A 17,195-nucleotide genomic window follows, 5' to 3' on the forward strand; every position below is an offset into this window, starting at 1 on the left:
CTGTCATCAGGGGGAGATGTGGCGTAATGGCGACAACTGCTGACCTTAAACCAGAGAAATCCGGTTTGAGTACCAGCGTCATCTCAACATCCTGTTGATTCTGGGCAAATCACTCAAGCTCCACATATCAAAAAGCAAACCAAATATATCTGAACTTGTGTAATGGCGCTTATAGAAAGTGATCTAATGCTTTAGGACCAAGCTCAGGCTATATAAATGCAAAAAAATAAACAAATGCCCTGAGGGGGGAACAACCTTTACAACGCAACTTTTACAACGCACTACCTTTACAACGCATTTTTTACAACACATAATCCATTACAACGCATGACATTACAACGCATACCATTACAACGCATTTTTAAAAACTACCTTTACAACGCATTCCATTACAACGCATACTACCATTACAACGCATACCATTACAACGCATAATATTACACTACACTATCCAACACTTACCCTACTGTTGCACCCCCTGGAGTTAGAATAGTAATTTTTACCCCTATACTATCCAACACTTACCCTACTGATGCACCCCCTGGAGTTAGAATAGTAATTTTTACCCCTATACTATCCAACACTTACCCTACTGATGCACCCCCTGGAGTTAGAATAGTAATTTTTACCCCTATACTATCCAACACTTACCCTACTGATGCACCCCCTGGAGTTAGAATAGTAATTTTTACCCCTATACTATCCAACACTTACCCTACTGATGCACCCCCTGGAGTTAGAATAGTAATTTTTACCCCTATACTATCCAACACTTACCCTACTGATGCACCCCCTGGAGTTAGAATAGTAATTTTTACCCCTATACTATCCAACACTTACCCTACTGATGCACCCCCTGGAGTTAGAATAGTAATTTTTACCCCTATACTATCCAACACTTACCCTACTGATGCACCCCCTGCAGTTAGAATAGTAATTTTTACCCCTATACTATCCAACACTTACCCTACTGATGCACCCCCTGGAGTTGGAATAGTAATTTTTACCCCTATACTATCCAACACTTACCCTACTGATGCACCCCCTGGAGTTAGAATAGTAATTTTTCCCCCTATACTATCCAACACTTACCCTACTGTTGCACCCCCTGGAGTTAGAATAGTAATTTTTACCCCTACACTATCCAACACTTACCCTACTGTTGCACCCCCTGGAGTTAGAATAGTAATTTTTACCCCTATACTATCCAACACTTACCCTACTGATGCACCCCCTGGAGTTAGAATAGTAATTTTTACCCCTATACTATCCAACACTTAACCTACTGTTGCACCCCCTGGAGTTAGATTAGTAATTTTTACCCCTATACTATCTAATACTTACCTTAAATGTAATTTAATATTATGCGTTGTAATGGTATGCGTTGTAAAGGTAGTATGCGTTGTAATGGTAATGCGTTGTAAAGGTATTTTTTTAAAATGCGTTGTAGTGTCCTGCGTTGTAATGTCATGCGTTGTAATGGATTATGCGTTGTAAAAAATGCGTTGTAAGTGCATGCGTTGTAAAAGTGTGCGTTGTAACGTCATACATCCGCCCTGAGGGCAACCTTAAGCTCGAAGGTTTCCATGTCACTGTGCACAATTCAGTTGTTTTAGCTTTGTAAGCTTAATAGGATAAGTATTACAGAGCTGTGTAATAACAACACATATTATTTACAGTGCTATGAATCTGCTACACTGTGGTGACAAGTGTCGTGTTAGAAATAAAAAAATGCTTATGTGTTTGCAATTTGCATCCACTACAAATAAAATAGGATGGAATAAAATAAAATAATACTTGAATTGAAGAATAAGATATACTGAATACTTGAAAGAATAAATACAAACATAACCAACTTTTATTAATGATAGTGTTAAATTAAGATAAAGAATACTTTAAAAAATTCCAACGCGTTTTTTGCTGCTGTTACCTTTGTTTACGGGTGTACTCCGCTTTTATAAAAAAATATTTTTTTTACTAAAACGTCTTCCCTTGTACATAATAATATTTCACTCGTTTTATGAAGCAACAATAACGAAATCAAATCTTTCAAATAATTTTTACAGTTCAATTTAAACATAGAAATTTTATATTTGCTGTTTCCAATTCAACATTGAAAGAACATATATTTTGAACATACATACGAGTTGTGTGTAAGAATGCTGTCCCAAAAAGGCTTCACATTTCACTTGGGTAGGGCTTAACATCTGTATGCTGCTTTAAACAAGCGAATCCCTCTAATTGCAATCCTGCTTCATTAAGACTTTATGCTATTACACAGATTCCACCTCTCCGCATTCTAGCACGCACCATATACCCTCACCGATGAGAAGGGAAAAGAAAATATAGCCACAAGGTACCAAATCTGACTGGGCCCTTTTTTATTAAAAAAAATATTCCAGTGATTTGTAAACTACATACAGATGCTAAATTGTCATCAAGTAGTAAAAGAGGAGGCATAAGTTGTACAGTGCAATAAAATCTCGGGCAAGTCATATTGAAAAAACATTATAGCTCCTACACAACAATGTACACATAACAGTACACACGATTAAAAATAGGTCTTTCCTTAGAGTACAGCAAGCCTTGGCAATGCCAGTCAGTCTTGCCCTTTAGAAGCACGTGGGGAGCTATTTGGTTTGCCAATTTTTGTTTCATTTGGCAAAGACAAAAACAATGAAAGATGACATAGCGTGCACATGCATCTTGAATTCATGGAGAATGTGTGTGGCCCAGCAGCAATTTTGGAAAGGGCTTTCATTGAGAAAACACAGTAGCAGTACTCAATGGTATGTTATCAAATAAAACAGAGTCCAGCAAGGCCACTGATGTGTGCACAAAGCACCGACAGCCAGTTTGGAATGGATTGTAAATTTAATTTGCCATTTGAAGATGGCTGATGGCCATTTCGGTATGTCGAATTTAAGAAAAGCATGTATGCTAGTGCAAAAAAAAGCAAGTGGACAGGTAGCAGTGTGCAGGTGCCGGGGCTTCACCAAAAATATTTATCTTTAAAATAAATAAAATTAAAAATGGATCGCGAAAGGAAGCTGTGTTGGAGAAATGGATGAGCAGATGTGCGGGAGGAGGGAGCGAAAAAAGCAAAATAGACCAGTCGCTGAGTGCAGGGTCCAAACCCTTGCAAAAGAAGTGTTTGTGTACTTGTTTAAACATAAACACCAAATTTTATTAGAAGGGGCAGGAGAGCAATTGACTTGCTTAGAATAGTGTGGGGCAGCAAGAAGAGTGAGATGTTAGCAGTATGAAGCTTCTGGGTTCTCACCCAAAAAAGTTTATTACAAATAAATAAATGAAAGGGGAGTGGGAGGGATGGACAGCAATCTGGAAGAGAACAATGAAAGATATGTTTTCAGATTGAGTGCTACAAGTCAAAGTAAGCATTGACAAATGTAACCAGTCTCACTTGCCCAATGCACTTCTTTCAAGGTTATTGCCTTAGCCAGTTCTGCAGATTTGTAATATGTGCCAGCATTGGCTTAACTGTTACTCATGACCCCTCATGTTTCGAGTATACGATGCATTGTTTTCTAGACCTTAAATATGGCCACTGTGACGCATAATGTGGCATCTGCGGCTTCATCACAACGACTCGGACCGATTGAAAATGTAGAAAACAATGCTTTCTATACTTTCAAGATGGGTGCCACGTTGTGTCATCACATTGCATCATGCAATGCAGCTGCCATTTTGAAACTATAGAAAACAAGGTTTCCATGTTTTCAAAATGGCAGCTGCATTGCGTCCTGCCTAGCATGCCACTGAAGAGCATTGGAAGGCAGGGTTGGCGGAGAGAGAACGTTTTTGGGGAGCAAGGGAAAGAAGAGCCTGAGCACTCTTTGATGAGCAAAACATGACTCCAATAGCATGCTAAACAAAAAATTTAAATAAAAGAAAGGTAGCTCCACAACGTCCTCAGTGGCTACAGAGTATCCAAGCAAAAGCGCGGCTGAACAGGCTGCATTTATGGGGCACAGCACACAAATAATAGGTAAGAAAGCCATGCAGTAAAGAGCAGGGAACTGACATTGACAAGATAGACGCCTACTCATGTGCAGGGTCTGGCATGAAGCCAACTCCTGTGTAGTATATGCAATGCTGTCTGTGATGGAGACCTGAAGCTGTCTGTAGTGAGACCGCACAAATAGTCCCCTGATGTCAGCAGTGGAAGGATACAAATCATCGAAGGAGAAACATTGTAAAGAAGAAATGCTCCCGAAACGGGACAAATAAAGAATTTGGAAGAAAGGCATTGAATAAGACGCAGGGGACACGATGGCCATGAACGTCATTCATTCTAGAGCAAGGGGCCTACCTGAAGCGCACCATATGTATATATTTTTGAGTATTAGATTTAATAGGTCTTATCCAACGACAGCTAAGGCTTTCTTTGGGCACGGTTAAAAAACAAACTACATCATACACCCCATCTGCCTCCTTGCTGTAAGAAACAACAACAAATACTGCACGGCCACCCCTCCTTACTAGAACACAAAACAGCAGGCAATATGTTCTTATTTAGCAGAACTCTCAGCAGCACACGATAAAAAAGACGCCACGTCTCCGTCCTTAACAAAACACGCCTCAGCACATAGCTGTAAGGATCGCCCTGCAATCTGGGCTTCTCTTGGCGTCAGTGGCAAATGTTACAACTGCCCCCTCACCCGCATTGTTTGATGTGCCATGGACGAGACAATTCAACAAGCTGAGACTGAACCATGTGCCCTGTAGCCTGCACATCAACCACAGCCTCAGGCACTTTAATCCACTGAGTCATCTCTCACTGAGTGCCTGCGTGAGGTCATTTTACTTTGCTAGGTCCCTTCTGTCAGTGCATCTGTCTGTGTATAAAGCACCATTCTAATTTGGTAATGGATGAGCGCCCTCTTGTCACTCAGCACTTGATGACCTGTGAACTCTGCATTATTAATACATATTGCAGCTTTTCCTGCCTTTTCCCTCTGACTGCTGAGGTAACAACTTCACTCTTGTGCAATAAAAAGGGTTTTATGATACTTTTACATAAAATAGTTTCATTTTTCACTTTTACCTAAATGTTGCCGCCGAACTAAACGAATCCTCTCTTAAGCTGATAGAAAAAAACCACGCAGTATGCGTGTAATAAGATATCCTCTGAAAACATAAGTGCTCCTGGCCCGCCATTAGTCTCCTGTCTGAGCAGAGGCCTTCAGCCCGGTTCTTTCTCTGCCAGACATTAAATGGACCAGAAGCTGGGCCTGTCAGAGCCCTTAACAACCTGTGCGCCAGCTCGGAAGCACAGATGTGGGAGCAGGCCCATCCATGCACAGGTCTGCTAAGGACAGAGCTATATTTAAATGTTCCACAGAAGGCATTTTGCATTGGAATCCAGCTGACGGCTGATGGGAGAGATCCTGCCTCTGCAGCACCGCCTTCAGCCATTTTAAAGTGCTCAGAGACAGAGTGGAATAAGCATTTGCAATGCAGTTGGTTTTGCATTTGCGAGAGTTTAAGCTATTTGCACTGTAAATAACAATGCGTTTTTATTTATCTGTTTTGATAATTAGCACATAAATTAAAGGAATTGTAATTTAGAATGCCAATAAATCAAACTCTTTTAAATGCGAGACCTATTTCGTTTCAAAGAAGCGGCCGCCATTGTCCCGGACTACTTGGAAAGTGAAAGCGCCTGGCGCGCTGCATGTTTCAGGAAAGCATGCCGTGCCTGCAGTAGGAAAAACTCACTAAAGAAATAATGCTTACAGACTAAATAAGATGTACTGTGTAACAACAGAAGTAAAAGGGCCAGTCCGCATGGGAGGTTAAAAATGAAGACAAGGCGGTACTAAGGAGTGACTAACAAGCCTATTGACGAATCAGAAGTCAGCATTTACAAAAGACAATGACACAAGGCAATGAAAATATATAAGCAGAGAGTGAGCGGATCTTCAAGACCATACTAGAATACAGCACAGCTCGCAGGGGCAGCGCATGCGCAACCCGGGCTCGACCTGACAAACAAAACTAGAGATGGAGCAGTGTGAGAAATGGATAAGAAGGAAACAGTTGCAACTATTCAGGGCAATCTAGTGGCAACAGTTGCATTATCCAACAAGGACAAGATTTAATTTGCCAATGAACGCAATAAAAACAGCTCTGCCCAGTACAATGTTGCCGATCATGGACCATGATGCAATTGTGAGCAGTGCCTCAAATGAAGGAGATCCACCAGATCCTGGATCAAGCAGGTATTATTGTGCTGGATCTAGGATCCAGCTGGCACCAGTTAAATATGTTGAATTTGTCCCAGTATAATTTGACAATAATGGTACACATTTAGCAGTTGTCTGTTTTCCTCTTGACAAGACGCATCAAACTGCAGGCAGAGAAGGGCTTTCTCATTTTCAATTCCAGATGGGCACACAACAAAAACCTGATTTAAAGGACCTTTTGGTTGAGTGGCATCCAGGCTGGGAGCTATCTGGAACCTAACACCTAGATGTGATTGCAATGTAGGGACACAAGGGTCAAAGTCTTGTTATCGTAAGATAAACTTTAAAGGACGTTTTGCGACTTTGTCCAACCACTGTATTTGAGAAGTATGCATGCACTGTTTCAGCTGTATGATCAGATGTATGATTAGTTACACAAATAGCAACTTAAATAGATTTTTTTTAAGTTTGACTCATTTATAGCACTACTCATCCTAATATAGGTTTTCAGACCCTTTACAACACACCTACACATTATGCAGAGGCATTACATCTTAAAAATGTGTAAATCAATATACAGGATATGTTACATAAAACTTTAGCTTTATTAGGTGTAGGACTCACATATTGTTCATACTAGTAAGCATTTTATGTTAAAAGTACATGGTTAGCAGAAAGACAGTGGTTGAGATTGTCTGTATTAATAAGGAACCCTTCTTATCAACCACAGATTAAGGAAAGACTAAAAGTAAAATAAGGTTCTTAACCCAACATCCTTGATGCCAGTTCATAGCTCACTATGCTATATCAAAAGGACTGAACCATATGAACTCCAACTAACAAAAGGATCTCTGTATCAAATGCAGTAATCCACTTACCTACTTACATGAAATACAAAACTGTTATACGCATGTTACATGATGTGCTTTGTAGCAGATACAGTAACCCTATGTGCTACTTTATGACTGAGTCAAAACAGTGATTAGAAAAAAAACATAGATCTCTCCAGCAAGTGCATTAACTACCCAAGTTATATTACCATTATTATTAATATCACCTAAAAGTTTGGATCAATCAATCAATCACTGCATTTGTATAGCGCGCTACATACCCGAGAGGGTCTCAAGGCGCTGGGGAGGGGGGGTGCTACTGGTCGAAGAGCCAGGTCTTGAGGAGTCTTCTGAAGGCCAGCAGGTCCTGGGTCTGTCGTAGGATGGTGGGGAGAGTGTTCCAGGTCTTTGCGGCGAGGTAGGAGAAGGATCTGCCGCCGGCGGTGGTTTTTCTGATGCGGGGGACTGTGGCGAGGGCGAGGTTGGCTGAGCGTAGACTTCGGGTGGGGGTGTGGAAGCTGAGTCGGTTGTTGAGGTAGGTGGGTCCAGTGTTGTGCAGTGCTCTGTGTGCGTGGATCAGGAGCTTGAAGGTGATCATTTTGTTGACGGGGAGCCAGTGCAGGCCTCTCAGGTGGAGTGTGATGTGGCTGCGGCGGGGGACGTCGAGGATGAGTCGGGCCGAGGCGTTCTGGATGCGTTGGAGTCGTCTCAGGAGCTTGTTTGTAGTTCCTGAGTAGAGGGCGTTCCCGTAGTCGAGTCTGCTGGTGATGAGGGCCTGGGTAACGGTTTTTCTCGCGTCGAGGGGGATCCATTTGAAGATCCTGCGGAGCATATGGAGGGTGTTGAAGCAGGACGCAGAGAAGGCGTTGACTTGCCTGGTCATGGAGAGAGTGGAGTCGAGGCTGACCCCCAGGTTGCGTGTGTGGTCCGTGGGTTCCGGGGCTGTGCCTAGTGACGTGGGCCACCAAGAGTCGTCCCAGGCTGATGGGGTGGATCCGAGAATGAGGACCTCCGTCGTGTCTGAGTTCAGCTTCAGTCTGCTGTACTTCATCCAGTCGGCTACGGCCTTCATTCCTCTGTGGAGGTTAGCTTTGGTGGTGTGAGGATCTTCAGTGAGGGTTATGATCAGCTGGGTGTCGTCGGCGTAGGAGATGATGTTGAGGTTATGTTGTCGTGCGACGTGGGCGAGGGGGGCCATGTAGATATTGAGCAGTGTCGGGCTGAGGGAGGATCCCTGTGGGACGCCGCAGATGATCTCGGTGGTTTTGGAGCGGAAGGGTGGGAGGCGGACGCTCTGGGTTCTGCCGGAGAGGAAGGATGTGGTCCAGGCCAGGGCCTTCTCTTGGATACCAGCGTCATGGAGGCGTGCTGATAGGGTGCGGTGGCAGACCGTGTCAAAGGCTGCTGATAGGTCCAGGAGGATGAGCGCGGCTGTTTCTCCTTTGTCCATCAGGGTCCGGATGTTGTCAGTGGCGGCAATGAGGACGGTCTCGGTGCTGTGGTTGCTGCGAAAACCTGATTGGGAAGGGTCCAGGATGTTGTTAACTTCGAGGTAGCGGGTCAGCTGTTTGTTGACAATCTTCTCGGTCACTTTTGCCGGGAAAGGGAGCAGGGAGATTGGCCGGAAGTTCTTGAGGTCCTTGGGGTCCGCCTTGGGCTTCTCCAGAAGGGCGTTGATCTCGGCGTGCTTCCAGCTTTCTGGGAAGGTTGCTGTCTCTAAGGAACAGTTGTATTGTTTTCCGGAGGTGGGGCGCGATGGTTGCGCTGGCTTTGTTGAAGACGTGGTGAGGGCAGGGGTCCAATGGGGATCCGGAGTGGATGGAGTTCATGGTTTTGATGGTGTCTTCGTCGCTGACGCTGGGCCAGACGGTCAGGCGACTGGTGCGAGTGGTAGTTGCAGGGGTGGTGCACTCGGTGGTGGGTGCGGGGGGGTCAGAGTTGAAGCTGTCGTGGATGTCGGTGATCTTGCGGTGGAAGAAGGTGGCCAGGGAGTCGCACAGGTCTTGAAATGGCAGGATGTTGTTGGTGTTGGAGCTGGGGTTGGAGAGTTCTTTTACAATGCTGAAGAGCTCTTTGGTGTTGTGTGCTTTGTTGTCTAGGCGGTCCTTGAAGGCGGTCTTCTTGGCGGTCCTTATAAGTTGGTGGTGTCTGCGGGTGGCGCTCTTGAGGGCTGTGTGGTTGTCTGGTGTTCGGTCGTGGAGCCATTTCTTCTCCAGCTTCCGACAGGTGTGCTTGGAGATCCGAAGGTCCTCGGTGAACCAGGCGGCTTTCTTGTTGGTGTGGTTGGTTGTAGAGGTCTTGAGAGGGGCGAGGGTGTTGGCACAGTCGTTGATCCACTGTGTGAGGTTGGTTGCGGCGGTGTCTGGGTCGGTTGGGTCGGTGGGTGGTCTCAGGGCGAGGGCAGTAGTCAGTTGGTCCTCGGTGACCTTGCCCCAGCAGCGGCGTGGTAGCTGTTGGGTGTGGTGGTGTGTGGTGGGTTTTCTGAAGGTGAAGTGGACGCATCTGTGGTCGGTCCAGTGTGGTTCGGTGGTGTGGTTGAAGGAGACGTGGGGGCTTACGGAGAAGATGGGGTAGAGCATGTGTCCAGCGGCGTGGGTAGGTGTCGTTACGAGCTGTTTGAGTCCGAGGTTGGCGAGGTTGTCGATCAGGGCGGTGGAGTTGGCGTCGTTGTTGTTCTCGAGGTGGAAGTTCAGGTCCCCGAGGAGGATGTAGTCCGTGGAAACGAGGGCGTGGGTGCTGATGACGTCGGCGATGGTGTCACTAAACTGTGGGCGGAGTCCGGGAGGTCTGTAGATGAGAGTTCCTCTGAGGGTGGTGTTGGGATCGGTGTGGATCTGGAAGTGCATGTGCTCGGCGGTGGTGAGGGTGTCGTCGGTGTTCGCTGAGATTTTGATGGAGTCTTTGTGGATGATGGCGATTCCTCCTCCCACTCCGTTGGTGCGGTCTCTGCGGGAGATCTTGTAGCCCTGTGGGATGGCTATGGTGATGTCTGGTGCTGAGGTGGCGTTCAGCCAGGTCTCAGTCAGGAAGGCGACGTCGGGGGCGGTGGAGTCTAGGAGGTCCCAGAGTTCGATGGCGTGCTTGCGAGCGGAGCGGGTGTTGAGGAGGATGCAGCGGAGGTGGTTGGGTTCTCTGGCTGGTGGTGTGGAGGGTTGTATGGTGGTGAATCTGCAGTTCCGGCAGGTGAAAGGCCCCTGGGTGCGTTTCGGGGTGGCCCGGTAGCAGGGGTGGTCTCGTCTGGTGTTGAGTGCGTGGAGGGTGCTTGCATCGTAGTGCAGTCTGGCGTTGCGGGGGGTGCGGGGTCCAGGGGTTCTGGGGCTGGGTGCGGTCCAGGCACGGACGGGCGCAGACGGGCTTGCCTTAGGTGCGCCTTCAGCGCGCCAGCGGCGTGCCCGCTGCGCGCGTCCGCTACGCGCCCGCTTCGTGGCCTCCATATGAGGGCAGAGGGAGGGAGGAGCAGCTGGGAGGTGGGAGCGGGGCGGCCAATGGGAGTGAAGGGGGCGGGGCTGCAGGGGCTCAGCGGCGGGGGAAAACCCGGGGAAAAGAACGGCGGGAAAAGGACGGCGGGAGAGGGACAACAGAGCACAGGGGTACAGAAAGCAAAACACAGGGGCACAGAATGAAAAAAACGGCGGGAAAAGGACGGCGGGAGAGGGACAACAGAGCACAGGGGCACAGAAAGCCAAGCGCAGGGGTACAGAATAAAAAAGGGAGTGAGCAGTCAGGCGGCAAAAGCGGCAACAGAGGTTCAACCCACAGGGGGCTGCGTGGCGGATGGGGGGAACGACCTGCCTGGTGACAGGGTCCTGGATGGAGGTACCTTGCTGGCTTTTCCATCGAAAACCTTTTCTGGTGGCTCATTCTATACATGGTCGCCGGGTATTGAACCTCAGAAGCTCGTTCTATTTAGGGTAAGCTTACAATGTGTTTTTCTTGCCTGGGCCTGCATGCAGAACAAACATAAATGTCCCCAGTTTGCTTGGAGAAAACTCAATGTATTTAGTATTTGCAGTTTAGATGCATCTCCCTACTTCGGATTTTTCTGAAATACCAAAAAATTGATAAGCAGTCCTCATGACATGATGACTGGCCAGCATTACTTTTATGACAAAGTTGTTCCAGCCCCATTGGCAGAAACACTTTCAACAAAACAATCCCCATGGCAGTGGCGATCTTTAGATTTAGTTGCTAGTCCTCGACCTGGAGGATGGAAGTAAGGCCTCCTTCACACCATTGGCTGGCGGGCCACTCACCAATCTTTAAGTGAGCGCACCATTCGTTTTGGTTGCAATGCGCATTTGTAAGAAATTGGGTTACTGGTTGAGGGGTGTTGAAGCCCCACTCAGGCAACAATCACAATCCTTGTCAGGGTGAACCACAAAAGTCAATAAATTTATCTGTGCTTAATAATCTGATAGCTTTGCAGAAAGTCAGAAAGGCTTTTCATAGAGGTGATGTGTAAAGTAGCTATGCAGCACACAAACACCTAAAAACACACAGTGTAACTCGGGCTCATCTGTTTTCGATAGCCCGGGGAAAGTCAGAAGATCTGACTGACCGTGATGAGGCACGGGTCAGAGACAGGGACCAAGTTAATCCCGCTGAAGTGTTACCTTCTCAAGTGTGGCAATAAAAATTCCATTCACTTTGGGAGAGGCTATGAGAAGGAGGCTTTTAACACAACAAGCAGGTCGAATGTCACAGATGGTCATTGCTGTAGCTTAAAGATCTTGTTATCGCTGGAGGTTTGCCTTGGTGGTTGATGTGGGGTGTCTTTGTTGCAGCATGAAGTGCAAGCCTCACATTGCAGGTCATCACAAAGGGTCGCTGTTGGTGCGAAGAGCAGGTCTCACCATACTGTGCCTTGATGGTCGTCTCAGGCAGCAGAGTTTCGGTATGAATGTGCCTGTTCACAGTTGAAAAAAGCCAGACTTCAGGGTTTTCCCCATTTTAGGTCGAGCATCAGCGCATATGGGCTGTCTGTAAGACCTGCTGTAATCACTCTACAGAGTGTAATTACAGCTGCTGCTTGCCATTGGTTTGCACCTCCATCGCTCTTATTTCCTGGCTCCTTATTGGCAGGTGCTCCCGATACATCACTTCCATCTTTAAGCCAGGAGCACCGGCCAACAAATGTTTTCTTACACTTTATCTGTTTCTTTATGGACTACTTTTTTCTAACAAGTGCCTCATTCTGTGCTTTACCTTTAATGGTGGCCGTGCCACTTTTATTTAGACACAGCTCGTCTAAAGAAAATTGCACGGCTGCTAATAAGGAGAAGGCGCGGAATAGGGCGCTTTTACAAAAAAAAGCATTTGTTTGTCAACTTGAAAAACGAAAAGCTTTTTTTTGTAAAAGCGCCCCATACCACGCTTTCACTTTAATAGCTGCAGTGCACATTTTTTTATTACCCATGTGCAATGCACGCTCTCCATGGCTGCCCTGGAGTCAAACAACCAAGCGCAGGAGATGCAGCCTTGAACCCCCGCTTTCTTTCTGAAAGGGAGGGGCATGCAGCTGTACATGTCCTCACTGCCTCCTGGGACCAGTCAGAAACATTTCTTCTATGCAGCCCCACACCCAGCTGACGTGGAATTTCAATGCTGGCGAGACTCACTATAGCCAATAACCAGTGATTTTAAACGTGTATGGCATGGTAAGTGTGACTTCCTGTTTATGTGTGAACTATGCCATGTTTTTTATTGTGCTCACATAACTGCTGGTTGACTCTATGTAATGCTGTCAGGCAAACCTTCCTTTTAAGCCTCCGACCGCGCCATTATGGGACATGCAGTTTTAACTAGCCTGTTATGGGCAGGGGCTTCTACGTCCTGGCGTGTAATGGGCTGTCAAATCAAAGTTAAAGCCCTGATTTCGAGCACTAACCCTTCATTCCAACTGAAACCTCTTTATTAGATTACCTATCCTTTCCTGTCCGTTTATATCTCTCTTGCAGGTTTTCATTCTCTCTCTGCTGAGTGGCTGCCTATGGTGTTAAGCCTTGAGATGGTTGTGTCAGGAGCTACCCTCATGCCAGGACTCATCAGCTCATATGTATGACACGGGAGGTGAAATAGGGTCACCACTGAGCAGTGCTGATTATTACTCAGTTTAATTAGCTTTTTCTCCACCTCTGAAAGATGAAAGGCTCAATTGACCCAGCAGTGATTCGAATCCACAGGCTTGCAGGTTATGTCCACATATTCAGCAGTGAGTGACTTGCTCACTGATCTGCAGTTGGTGACTCGGTGGATTAATTCATCCATCACAGGAGTCTGTGCATGACTTTATAGTAAAAGGTTCAACTCAAATAGTACTCTCAGCCTTTCATTCTTCTGAGGTCGATAACATGAGTACCATTTGGGCAACAATAAAGATCTGGCATTCAGCGCCAAGATAAATTACATTTGGGTTACAAAAAATATGTGTTTGTGTGTCACTTGCTCTGCTTCAGCTTGTGTTACACCTAGTCATTGTGTGAGGGAAGCTTTTCTTCTGCTTCGCTGCATCTACTGTGTGAGAGAGAAGCAGACAGTGTGGCTGCACATGATTTATCTGTGTGTATGTTGGAAGTGTGCACGTGTGCTAGGTGGCACTGTATGTGCTCCATGTGCATGTTGGAAGTGTGCTTGTCTGCTGGGTGGTGTTGTATCTGTTCTTTGTGCATGCTGGAAGTGTGCCTGTTTGCTGGGTGGCACTCTATATGTTACATGTGCATGGTGGAAGTGCTCTGAGTGCATGTTGGAAGTGTGCATATCTGCTGGGTGGGGCTGTGTCTTTTGTATGTGTGAGGAAAGTTTGCAGGAAGATGTCATGACGTGTACAGAGGTGTGATTCAGCTGCTGCTACCCATGCTGTAACTCTGAAAAGTGAGACGCATGCACTCCTGCTACTTGAGCCTGTTTCAGTACTTTGTGCATAAGACTCCTGCATCATGCCGGAGAATGCCGGGTGTGCTCTAGTGATCCCTGTGCTACTCGTTGTGTGTAATGGAAGCTTGCAGCGCTATAATCTGTACTGTATCTGTGAGATGTGTGGGCATGTGTGTGTATGCCACTTGCACCACTGCCGGCTGTAATGTATATGTGAGTGAGGCTTGCAGTTCTGCTGCTCGACTTGCCCTGTGCAGCACCAGTTCTTTATCTAGGTGAAAGGATGAACGCCTGTTTGTTACTGTTTTACCTGTTCTGTGTGTGTATGGGAAGCTTCCGCTGCTGGTACACAAGCTATATATTTTAGTGTGTGGGAGAAGGCGGCACTAATGCTTCCCATGCTGTGTATGTTCACTAGGGGCGCATGAATATGTTGCAGTGTGTCTTGTATGTGTGAGGGACACTTGCACTGCTACCACCTGTTCTGCGCCTATTGGTCGTTGTTGAGCCCATATGTATGTTTGTGTGTGATGTAAGCATTCAATGCAGTATAGCTCTTTAGTTTAGTGTGTGTGTCTGTATGTGTCGCTTGCACTCCTCTCAATCGTGCAGTGCCTGTTCTGTGCGAGTGAAGCTTGCACCTCAGATGCTTGGCCTGCACCTACCCTTTCTGTGAGGATAAGGTTCCATTCTGCTGCCCAGGCTGAGGATATTTTGTGTGTATGTGGAAAGTCTGTCCTTCTGCAACCCATGTTGAGTATGTTATTAGAAACTAGCAAGTTGTCAAAAATGTGCATTTCCCATCTTAATTCCCATAGGAATTTTAGACATGACTACGGCCTGGACAGCTGCACGAATTACTCCAAATTTGGCAGAAAGGTAGCTGTTGTTCCAGAAAGTGACCTTTTTGTTAATTGGTGTAAATCCATTCAGCGGTTTGAAAGATATTAAAGAAAAAATTAATTTAGATAGTGACGCGAAGGCTCTGCAAACCCTCCCGATACCGTGCTGAGATCTGATTGGCTGCTAACACTTCAACCAGAAAGTGTTGGCAGCCAACTTGGGACTCGGCTTCAGCTGAGTTCCTGAAAAACGGTTTTAAGAAAAAGAAAAGGAGGCATAGTTGGAATAACCTGACCCCTTAGGCTGGTGTTGAGGGTCCCAGTGGGACCTTGCTAGGGCAAAAAAATGTTTAAAAAAAAATGTTTACCAAAAATCGCGGCAGATCTGCAACACTAGCAAAAAAATAAAATAAACAAGTGCGGGCTCCCGGGTGAGCCAGGTTCCTGGGGCATTGTTTAAAAAAAGGATGGTGTCCGTGGGGCCACCCTCCAAAGGTTTATTTGTGCCCCCGGGGACCACCATCTCCCTAGGGCTCATGTTATTAATCGGGGTAGAGAAGCGTATTGGTAGCACACTGAACCACCGCCAAACTGGAGGCGTGGCCAAATTGAGGAGACTGAAATGTCTCTTTAGATAAAAACGAAGGAGGCTGCCTTGTTTCTGGCACAAAAAACGGGCTTTGGAGTAGGGCATATTTGGTGTTAGCTGTTCAGTTCTGCGCGCGATTGCCTGTGTCCCGATGTTTGGGTATGTGGCTTAGCTACTTGTGCAATTTCTTGGCCCCCGTGATGCCACTCCCATATGTTAGCGTGCAGGGTGGTGAAGGTATCATAGAGTTAAAAAAGGGAGAAGCCAGGCAACAAACATTACTGCTGACATGCGCTATGGCACATTTATGGACAGCATTCACCTCTGGTGGGGAGGATCCGAGCTCCTGCATGGCTGAGCTCTCATAAGGGTTTGCCAAATTTAGGGGTGCAGAGGTTTGGCACAATACATAATTTCCAGTTCTGGTATTGAGGCAGTTAGCTGTGGCTCCATGTGCCAGCTGGCTTAGTCAAGAAAGGCCACCTCACCACTCACTCTCCCTCAGGTGCTGCTGTCATTTAACTACTCACCCGTAGATACTCTCCCTACGAGAGAAGGTTCCATCCAGTGTAAAGGGCTGTGCTAGACAGGTCCTGACGGGGAGCCAAATGTAAATGTGTAGCCTAGAGGAATAAGGGTGGGTTTCCGCACTAGATGTGGCGGTTTGAGGCTAGACCTTGGTTATTTTAAAATTAAACAATGCTCCATTTCATATAAGTATTTGGAGAAAGGATAACAAAGTTGTACTAATGAGGAGCAGGCAGTCAGAAGTGAAAAATCTGAGCCGAAATTGCTTTAGTCTGGTTCCACTCTACAAAGGCTGCAAACCTGGGCTCGGAAAACTACCTTTGTGCTCCGTCCAGCTCTGTAACAGAAAGTCTTATTCTTTCAGAAAGTATGTCTGGTAAATTAGTAAACATTTCTTACCTGAGTTTGTTGCTAATCCAGGATCACAGATGTTTGGTTGAATGGGAGAGGCTGAGATTGGGGCTCAAGTCTCCTCTTTCAAACACTCAACTTAGCCACTAGACCGCATCTCACATGTGTATCCCAAAACAGTTTTTAAAGTGCACTTAGTGAGGCAATCACCACCCCTTGGGTATCATGTGCTAATGAATGAACACATGGGATTAATGCTCTTGTGTGGCACTCACTACATATTGCATTTGCCTCTAGGGACGCCATATCTTTGAGAACCAAGGCTAGGAGATAAAAGAGACGTGCCCAGGTTCACAGACATTTGGTTAAATGGTGGAAGCCGCGAGTTGGGTTCAAGTCTCCTTTTACGAACACTTCACTAGACCGCATTTCACATGTGCATCCCAAAATAGTTTTAAAGTGTACTTAGTGATGCAATGTGTACCAAAAAATCTAAGTACATAAGATAATGAATATTTCAGGTCTGAGACAGCCAATAATGTCCTATGCATACAGACTGTAAACCTCACATTGCCTCAGAGGCATTGTCTTTACAAAGTCTTCTTGGAGATGGTAGAAGATATTTCCTCTCATAAATGTTTTTCTGTGGTTTGCCCTTCCTAGGAAGTGTTGACGTATATAGGAATTTGGCAGTGATGATAAAGTAGCTGTTTTTATTGTTCGTCGAGCCGTCCACACTCATGCCAGTTTCTGGTTCATTCATTTATGTCCTAAGCTTGGGGTCCTCCTTTCTGTAATCATTTGGCTTTATTATAAAGCAAGGCATAGGCACGAGTACCTAAATGCATTCTTTACCTAGGTGTTATGTGTAGCATGAGCAGGTAAATCACTGCAGGTTAATCGTTTGCTTGCAACTCTACTTCTACAATGTAAGGAAAATCCTGGTGGGCTATTTCTAGCTTTTATCCTATCA

The sequence above is a fragment of the Triturus cristatus genome, chromosome 4_1 (genome assembly GCF_964204655.1).
Source record: "Triturus cristatus chromosome 4_1, aTriCri1.1, whole genome shotgun sequence".
NCBI lineage: Eukaryota > Metazoa > Chordata > Amphibia > Caudata > Salamandridae > Triturus > Triturus cristatus.